This window comes from Oncorhynchus masou, chromosome 12 (assembly GCF_036934945.1).
Source record: "Oncorhynchus masou masou isolate Uvic2021 chromosome 12, UVic_Omas_1.1, whole genome shotgun sequence".
NCBI classification, from domain to species: domain Eukaryota; kingdom Metazoa; phylum Chordata; class Actinopteri; order Salmoniformes; family Salmonidae; genus Oncorhynchus; species Oncorhynchus masou.
In genome coordinates this window covers 10,588,048-10,598,335 of record NC_088223.1, presented here as the reverse complement: position 1 = coordinate 10,598,335, position 10,288 = coordinate 10,588,048, and positions in this window count along the sequence as shown.

The window sequence follows — 10,288 nt, the reverse complement described above, 5'->3', positions numbered from 1 at the left end:
TAACTCAGCTATAACTCAGCTATAACTCAGCTATAACTCGGTATTAACTCAGCCATAACTCGGTATTAACTCAGCTATAACTCGGTATTAACTCAGCTATAACTCGGTATTAACTCAGCCATAACTCAGCTATAACTCGGTATTAACTCAGCTATAACTCGGTAATAACTCAGCCATAACTCGGTATTAACTCAGCCATAACTCGGTATTAACTCAGCCATAACTCAGCTATAACTCGGTATTAACTCAGCTATAACTCGGTATTAACTCAGCTATAACTCGGTATTAACTCAGCTATAACTCGGTATTAACTCAGCCATAACTCGGTATTAACTCAGCTATAACTCGGTATTAACTCAGCCATAACTCGGTATTAACTCAGCTATAACTCGGTATTAACTCAGCCATAACTCGGTATTAACTCAGCTATAACTCGGTAATAACTCAGCCATAACTCGGTATTAACTCAGCCATAACTCAGCTATAACTCGGTATTAACTCAGCTATAACTCGGTATTAACTCAGCTATAACTCGGTATTAACTTAGCCATAACTCGGTATTAACTCAGCCATAACTCGGTATTAACTCAGCTATAACTCGGTATTAACTCAGCTATAACTCGGTATTAACTCAGCCATATCTCGGTATTAACTCAGCTATAACTCGGTATTAACTCAGCTATAACTCGGTAATAACTCAGCCATAACTCGGTATTAACTCAGCCATAACTCAGCTATAACTCGGTATTAACTCAGCTATAACTCGGTATTAACTCAGCCATAACTCGGTATTAACTCAGCCATAACTCGGTATTAACTCCGCTATAACTCGGTAATAACTCAGCCATAACTCGGTATTAACTCCGCTATAACTCGGTATTAACTTTAAGACATTAAAGGCTGGTGGGTGGGGAGGACATGTCGCCCAACTCAACCCAACACAACTTTGCAATTAGTGTAATGTGTGTGAGGGAGTTGAGTAAACGACTTCAAGGCGGTTTTAATTGTGTTTTACTGCAGTCCCTCCCAGAGGCACAGACTCGTTGGCCTGTACGCAGGAGTCAATGGGATCCAGGTGTGGATGCAGCACAATGCTTTCAAGGGATTTTCTTTTTCAGTTAAGAAACAAATTCTTATTTTCAATGACGGCCTAGGAACAGTGGGTTAACTGCCTGTTCAGGGGCAGAACAACAGATTTGTACCTTGTCAGCTCGGGGATTTGAACTTGCAACCTTCCGGTTACTAGTCCACCGCTCTAACCACTAGGCTTCCCTGCCGCCCTGATACTAATTTACCAAAGGACTGGAGAGACCGACAGAAAGGGATGAGAATGAATGTGAAAATGGAAGAGTTTAGGGGGGGGGGGGGGTTGACACAGACTGCATTGTGTCCCTGAACTAATTCATTTAAAAATAAGTTTTCAGTGAGCATTGCTGTGTGTCCCAAAAACCACCCTGTTCCCTACATACTGTAGTGCACTACTTTTGACCAACTGGTGCACTATACGGTGAATATGGTACAATTTGGGACTCAACCCATGCCATTCCACCTATCCGAAAGTACACAAATCTGCCAGTCAGATCAGGCTTGAGGGTTTCAGTGGAGAGCTGATGGGGTTTCTATTCCTGCTGTAAAAAAAATAAAAAATCTTTATTTCTCTCCAGCATCCACGTCAAGTCACCCGGCTACTTCTAGTGAATCTGAACTGAAACCCAGGAGATTTTTACAGGCTTTCCAATGAGGTAGAGACGGATTAACGACAATGTGGTGATTTATGGAGAATGTTTGCTTCCAACAATAGAGGTAAACTCTGCAGAGACTCAGTGGATGTCCAAAATAGCACCCTATTCCCTATATAGTGCACTACTTTAAAGGTAGTGCACTATATAGGGAATAGGGTTTAATTTGGGATGCAGGTAGAGTATCTAAAAGGCATTACAGCATTATTCAGACATGGTGGGAGATTATCTGCATGTGATTAGCATGCTCAATTACAATATGTTCCGTAGGGCCATTATCCCAGTCTCTACGGTAGCCCAGTAGGGCCATTATCCCAGTCTCTACGGTAGCCCTGTGGGGCCATTATCCCAGTCTCTATGGTAGCCCAGTAGGTCCATTATCCCAGTCTCTATGGTAGCCCAGTAGGTCCATTATCCCAGTCTCTACGGTAGCCCAGTGGGGCCATTATCCCAGTCTCTACGGTAGTCCAGTAGGGCCATTATCCCAGTCTCTACGGTAGCCCTGTGGGGCCATTATCCCAGTCTCTACGGTAGCCCAGTAGGTCCATTATCCCAGTCTCTACGGTAGCCCAGTAGGGCCATTATCCCAGTCTCTACGGTAGCCCTGTGGGGCCATTATCCCAGTCTCTACGGTAGCCCAGTAGGTCCATTATCCCAGTCTCTACGGTAGCCCAGTAGGTCCATTATCCCAGTCTCTACGGTAGCCCAGTGGGGCCATTATCCCAGTCTCTACGGTAGCCCTGTGGGGCCATTATCCCAGTCTCTACGGTAGCCCTGTGGGGCCATTATCCCAGTCTCTACGCTAGCCTATTAGGGCCATTATCCCAGTCTCTGCGGTAGCCTATTAGGCCCATTATCCCAGTCTCTACGGTCGCCTATTAGGGCCATTATCCCAGTCTCTACGGTCGCCTATTAGGGCCATTATCCCAGTCTCTACGGTAGCCCAGTGGGTACATTATCCCAGTCTCTACGGTAGCCCAGTGGGTCCATTATCCCAGTCTCTACGGTAGCCCAGTGAGGCCATTATTACCCAGTCTCTACGGTAGCCCTGTGGGGCCATTATCCCAGTCTCTATGGTAGCCCAGTAGGTCCATTATCCCAGTCTCTATGGTAGCCCAGTGGGGCCATTATCCCAGTCTCTACGGCAGCCCAGTAGGTCCATTAACCCAGTCTCTACGGTAGCCCAGTAGGTCCATTATCCCACTAGCTTATGCTGCAGTTCATTCTCTGTTATGTGTTTTTAATATGATTATTTTCCAATTATACAACAGCATGCAGTGAAGTAACGGAGGTAAAGGACTTATATGTTAATATATGGTTGAGTTGTAGATTCCAGAGCAATTCTTTACACTCACAAATGGATCATGGTTTACTGGTAATAATGAGTCCGACAAATAAAGGTTTTTAGTATGGATGACAGTACACAAAGTATTCCACCTTCCTCCCCTTGTTATTCATAGCAGTGGATCACTCGGTTCATGGAAGAACCACTCACAGTGACATTAGGGAGCGGTCGAAATTTACACATTTGTCACCCCGGAGGAAGATGGGGGAGGGTAATGTTTTTTCAATTTCAGTTAGAGGAAGGGTTTATAATTGATTAAATGTCATATTGCTCAGGGTTTGAGAATGAGTTACTTATTATGTCCCGATGATGCCCCTCATCCCTGATTCTCTGCTGGGCGTTCGATATCAAGTAAGCATAGTTTGGTCTCAATCAAATCATCCACAACATATATTATAGGTTATGGGCCTAGGCTATGCGAAGAGCATAGAGGAGAAGCACGGGGAAAAGTGATATTTCTAAGAAGAGGTACTTCCCAAGTTTTTTGCGCTGCTGGGATGATGTAGAACTTCCGGCGCCGACAGAGATGGCCGCCTCGCTTCGCGTTCTTAGGAAACTATGGAGTATTTTGTTTTTTTAATGTATTATTTAGGAAATCTTAAGTTTTATTTTACATACAGCCGGGAGAAACAATTGGATATAAGAGCAACGTTAACTTACCAACATTATGACCAGGAATACGACTTTCCCGAAGCGGATCCTCTGTTTGGTCCACCACCCAGGACAATGGAAAACAATGGCGCCATAGAAGGGGCAGACAGAGCGGTCCTCTGGTCAGGCTCCGTAGACGGGAACGTCACCCACCACTCCCGAGTATACTACTCACCAATGTCCAGCCTCTTGACAACGAGGTAGACGAAATCCGAGCAAGGGTTGCCTTCCAGAGAGACATCAGCGATTGTAACATTCTCTGTTTCACGGAAACATGGCTCACTCGGGATACGTTTTCAGACTCGGTACAGCCACCTTGTTTCTTCATGAATCGCGCCGACAGAAACAAACATCTCTCTGGTAAGAAGAAGGGCGGGGGTGTATGCCTTATGATTAACGAGTCGTGGTGTGATCATAACATACAGGAACTCAAGTCCTTTTGTTCACCTGACCTAGAATTCCTTACAATCAAATCCCGACCGCATTATCTACCAAGATAATTATCTTCGATTATAATCACGGTCGTGTATCTCCCCCCAAGCAGACATCTCAACGTCCCTGAAAGAACTTCATTGGACTCTATGCAAACTGGAAACCATATATCCTGAGGCTGCATTTATTGTAGCTTGGGATTTTAACAAGGCTAATCTGAAAACAAGGCTCCCTAAATTTTATCAGCATATCGAATGCGCGACCCGGGCTGGCAAAATTCTAGATCATTGTTACTCTAACTTCCACGACGCATACAATTCCCTCCCTCGCCCTCCTTTTGGCAAATCTGACCACGACTCCATTTTGTTGCTCCCAGCCTGTATACAGAAACAGGAAATGCCCGTGCTCAGGTCTGTTCAACGCTGGTCCGACCAATCTGATTCCACACTTCAAGATTTCTTCGATCACGTGGACTGGGATATGTTCCGGATAGCGTCGAACAACAACATGTATACACTGATTGGGTGAGTGAGTTTATTAGCAAGTGCATCGGTGATGTTGTACCCATGACGACTATTAAAACCTTCACCAACCAGAAACTGTGGATTGATGGCAGCATTTGCGCAAAACTGAAAGCGCGAACCACTGCTTTCAAATCAGGGCAAGGCGACTGGAAACATGACCGAATACAAACAGTGTAGCTAATCCCTCTGCAAGGCAATCAAACAAGCTAAGCATCAGTATAGAGACAAAGTAGAGTCACAATTAAACGGCTCAGACACTAGACGTATGTGGCAGGGTCTACAGTCAATCACGGACTACAAAAAGAAAACCAGCCCCGATGGACCCCGATGTCAAGCTCCCAGACAAACTAAACAACTTCTTTGCTCACTTTGAGGACAATACAGTGCCACCGACACGGCCCGCTACCAAAACCTGCGGGCTCTCCTTTAACGCAGCCAATGTGAGTAAAACATTTAAACGTGTTAACCCTCGCAAGGCTGCCGGCCCAGAGCATGCGCAGACCAGCTGGCTGGTGTGTTTACGGACATATTCAATCAATCCCTATTTCTGTTTGCTGTTCCCACATGCTTCAAGAGGGCCACCATTGTTCCTGTTCCCAAGAAAGCTAAGGTAACTGAGCTAAATGACTATCACCCTGTAGCACTCACTTCCGTCCTCATGAAGTGCTTTGAGAGACTAGTCAAGGATCATATCACCTCCACCCTACCTGACACCCTAGACACACTCCAATTTGCTTACCGCCACAATAGGTCCACAGACGACGCAATCGCAATCGCAATCACTCTGCACACTGGCCTAACCCATCTGGACAAGAGGAATACCTATGTGAGAATGCTGTTCATCAACTACAGCTCAGCATTAAACACCATAGTACCCTTCAAACTCGTCATTAAGCTCGAGACCCTGGGTCTCGACTCCGCCCTGTACAACTGGGTCCTGGACTTTGACGGGACGCCTCCAGGTGGTGAAGGTAGGAAACAACATCTCCACCCCGCTGATCCTCAATAACGGGGCCCCACAAGGGTGCGATCTCAGCCTTTTCCTGTACTCCATGTTCACCCATGACTGCGAGGCCATGCACGCCTCCAACTCAAATCATCAAGTTTGCAGACGACACTACAGTGGTAGGCTTGATTACCAACAACGACGAGACGGCCTACAGGGAGGAGGTGAGGGTCCTCGGAGTGTGGTGTCAGGAAAATAACCTCACACTCAACGTCAACAGAACAGATGATCGTGGACTTCAGGAAACAGCAGAGGGAGCACCCCCCTATCCACACGAACGGGACAGTAATGGAGAAGGTGGAAAGTTAAGTTCCTCGGCGTACACATCACTGTCAAACTGAAATGGTCCACCCACACAGACAGCGTGGTGAAGAAGGCACAACAGCGCCTCTTTAACCTCAAGAGGCTGAAGAAATTTGGCTTGTCACCAAAAACACTCAAACTTTTACAGATGCAGAATCGAGAGCCTCCTGTCGGGCTGTATCACCGCCTGGTACTGCAACTGCTCTGCCCACAATCGTAAGGCTCTCCAGAGGGAAGTGAGGTCTGCACAACGCATCACCGGGGGCAAACTACCTGCCCTCCAGGACACCTACACCACCCGATGTTACAGGAAGGCCAAAAAGATCATCAAGGACAACAACCACCCGAGCCACTGCCTGTTCACTCCGCTATCATCCAGAAGGCGAGGTCAGTACAAGTGCATCAAAGTAGTAACCAAGAGTCTGAAAAACAGCTTCTATCTCAAGGCCATCAGACTGTTAAACAGCCACCACTAACATTGAGTGGCTGCGGCCAACATACTGACTCAAATCTCCAGCCACTTTAATAATACAAAATTGGATGTAATAAATGTATCACTAGTCACAAACAATTCCACTTTATATAATGTTTACATACCCTACATTACTCACCACATATGTATATAGTGTACTCTATACCATCTACTGCATCCTGCCTATGCCGTTCGACCATCGCTCATCCATATATTTATATGTACATATTCTTATTCATTCCTTTACACTTGTGTGTAAAAGGTAGTTGTTGTGAAATTGTTCAATTACTTGTTAGATATTACTGCATGGTTGGAACTAGAAGCACAAGCATTTCGCTACACTCGCATTAAACTTCTGCTAACCATGTCTATGTGACCAATAACATTTGATTTGATATAAAACTAGGCTACACTGCATTACACACTGCAATGGATAGGCTAGCATGAGCCCTGGCCTTCCCTGCTCTTACCGATGTAAACCATTTTGTGCTGCTTATCCAATGGCTGTGCTGTGTACACTGGCACTTCAGGAAGCGAGTCAAAGGCTTCTTCCAAAAATAATTATTTTTGTGTCAAAAATATGCAATATCTGTGTGCACGGACGAGGCTACTGGTGTCCTGTTCAGTTTGAGGGAGGACGAGGCTGTTCAGTTTGAGGGAGGACTAGGCTGTTCAGTTTGAGGGAGGACTAGGCTACTGGTGTCCTGTTCAGTTTGAGGGAGGACTAGGCTACTGGTGTCCTGTTCAGTTTGAGGGAGGACTAGGCTGTTCAGTTTGAGGGAGGACTAGGCCACTGGTGTCCTGTTCAGTTTGAGGGAGGACTAGGCCACTGGTGTCCTGTTCAGTTTGAGGGAGGACTAGGCTACTGGTGTCCTGTTCAGTTTGAGGGAGGACTAGGCCACTGGTGTCCTGTTCAGTTTGAGGGAGGACTAGGCCACTGGTGTCCTGTTCAGTTTGAGGGAGGACTAGGCCACTGGTGTCCTGTTCAGTTTGAGGGAGGACTAGGCCACTGGTGTCCTGTTCAGTTTGAGGGAGGACTAGGCCACTGGTGTCCTGTTCAGTTTGAGGGAGGACTAGGCTACTGGTGTCCTGTTCAGTTTGAGGGAGGACTAGGCTGTTCAGTTTGAGGGAGGACTAGGCCACTGGTGTCCTGTTCAGTTTGAGGGAGGACTAGGCTGTTCAGTTTGAGGGAGGACTAGGCTACTGGTGTCCTGTTCAGTTTGAGGGAGGACTAGGCTGTTCAGTTTGAGGGAGGACTAGGCTGTTCAGTTTGAGGGAGGACTAGGCTACTGGTGTCCTGTTCAGTTTGAGGGAGGACTAGGCCACTGGTGTCCTGTTCAGTTTGAGGGAGGACTAGGCTGTTCAGTTTGAGGGAGGACTAGGCTACTGGTGTCCTGTTCAGTTTGAGGGAGGACTAGGCTACTGGTGTCCTGTTCAGTTTGAGGGAGGACTCGGCTGTTCAGTTTGAGGGAGGACTAGGCTGTTCAGTTTGAGGGAGGACTAGGCTGTTCAGTTTGAGGGAGGACTAGGCTACTGGTGTCCTGTTCAGTTTGAGGGAGGACTAGGCTACTGGTGTCCTGTTCAGTTTGAGGGAGGACGAGGCTACTGGTGTCCTGTTCAGTTTGAGGGAGGACTAGGCCACTGGTGTCCTGTTCAGTTTGAGGGAGGACTAGGCTGTTCAGTTTGAGGGAGGACTAGGCTACTGGTGTCCTGTTCAGTTTGAGGGAGGACTAGGCTGTTCAGTTTGAGGGAGGACTAGGCTGTTCAGTTTGAGGGAGGACTAGGCTACTGGTGTCCTGTTCAGTTTGAGGGAGGACTAGGCCACTGGTGTCCTGTTCAGTTTGAGGGAGGACTAGGCTACTGGTGTCCTGTTCAGTTTGAGGGAGGACTCGGCTGTTCAGTTTGAGGGAGGACTAGGCTGTTCAGTTTGAGGGAGGACTAGGCTGTTCAGTTTGAGGGAGGACTAGGCTACTGGTGTCCTGTTCAGTTTGAGGGAGGACTAGGCTGTTCAGTTTGAGGGAGGACTAGGCTGTTCAGTTTGAGGGAGGACTAGGCTACTGGTGTCCTGTTCAGTTTGAGGGAGGACTCGGCTGTTCAGTTTGAGGGAGGACTAGGCTGTTCAGTTTGAGGGAGGACTAGGCTACTGGTGTCCTGTTCAGTTTGAGGGAGGACTCGGCTGTTCAGTTTGAGGGAGGACTAGGCTGTTCAGTTTGAGGGAGGACTAGGCTGTTCAGTTTGAGGGAGGACTAGGCTACTGGTGTCCTGTTCAGTTTGAGGGAGGACTAGGCTGTTCAGTTTGAGGGAGGACTAGGCTGTTCAGTTTGAGGGAGGACTAGGCTGTTCAGTTTGAGGGAGGACTAGGCTGTTCAGTTTGAGGGAGGACTAGGCTACTGGTGTCCTGTTCAGTTTGAGGGAGGACTAGGCTACTGGTGTCCTGTTCAGTTTGAGGGAGGACTAGGCTGTTCAGTTTGAGGGAGGACTAGGCTACTGGTGTCCTGTTCAGTTTGAGGGAGGACTAGGCTGTTCAGTTTGAGGGAGGACTAGGCTACTGGTGTCCTGTTCAGTTTGAGGGAGGACTAGGCTGTTCAGTTTGAGGGAGGACTAGGCTGTTCAGTTTGAGGGAGGACTAGGCTACTGGTGTCCTGTTCAGTTTGAGGGAGGACTAGGCTGTTCAGTTTGAGGGAGGACTAGGCTGTTCAGTTTGAGGGAGGACTAGGCTGTTCAGTTTGAGGGAGGACTAGGCTACTGGTGTCCTGTTCAGTTTGAGGGAGGACTAGGCTGTTCAGTTTGAGGGAGGACTAGGCTGTTCAGTTTGAGGGAGGACTAGGCTGTTCAGTTTGAGGGAGGACTAGGCTGTTCAGTTTGAGGGAGGACTAGGCTGTTCAGTTTGAGGGAGGACTAGGCTGTTCAGTTTGAGGGAGGACTAGGCTGTTCAGTTTGAGGGAGGACTAGGCTACTGGTGTCCTGTTCAGTTTGAGAGGGAGAGCTTGAAGATGAGAAGGAGGACCGGAGGTAAGCTTGCTACTCCTATAATTGATTTGAATAAAAACAATATATTTTGTTGCCCAAAATGAAGATATTTATCAGAGTTATTGACCTCATAAGCCATTATTCTAGTCATTTACATAACTTACTATGACACGGCTGCCGTGGAGGTGGACATGGGTGCTGAATGTAGGCTAATTTGAGAAGCCTAATTCATTTAAAGTCTTCATTTTGATTTGAGGCTACTAACAACAGGAGGGCTTTGTGTCGGTGCCTATTTCTTCCTGTTCAAGAAATAAAAGAGGTAGGCCTACCTGTTTGACAGAAAAATTGTAGTCCACAATCCAAAGATTTCTTCTCAAACAATTCCAACATGCACTCCTTAAATATCTCAATGTCAGTGGCTTGGTGTGTTATGTTAAAACCATGGCTCGAATTGAAGGGGTATGTGAGGGTATGGATGCTTAAAGCATAGTCCTACCCCCTTGTTATCTTAAGATTTAGGAAATATATAATGGACTTGATTATAGAAAACAGTCTATGGCGACGCTTAAGTCTGCAATGATTTATGCAACAACAACAAACAGCTGTAAACAATTCCGGGGAGAGACGTGACTCGGATGGGATATGGGATATCTGTGGTCTGTCTCTATGACATTCAGAGGCTGCGCTACAAGTTTGAAGTTTTAATGCCACATGCATAACAGGCTATTAAACAACATACTAAGTCTAAATGAATCAGGAGCTGGCCAGGTAGACTTACCTAGACTGTATTATTATTATTATTATTATTATTATTAGTGTTGTTTCAAGGCTATAGCCTGCCATTTA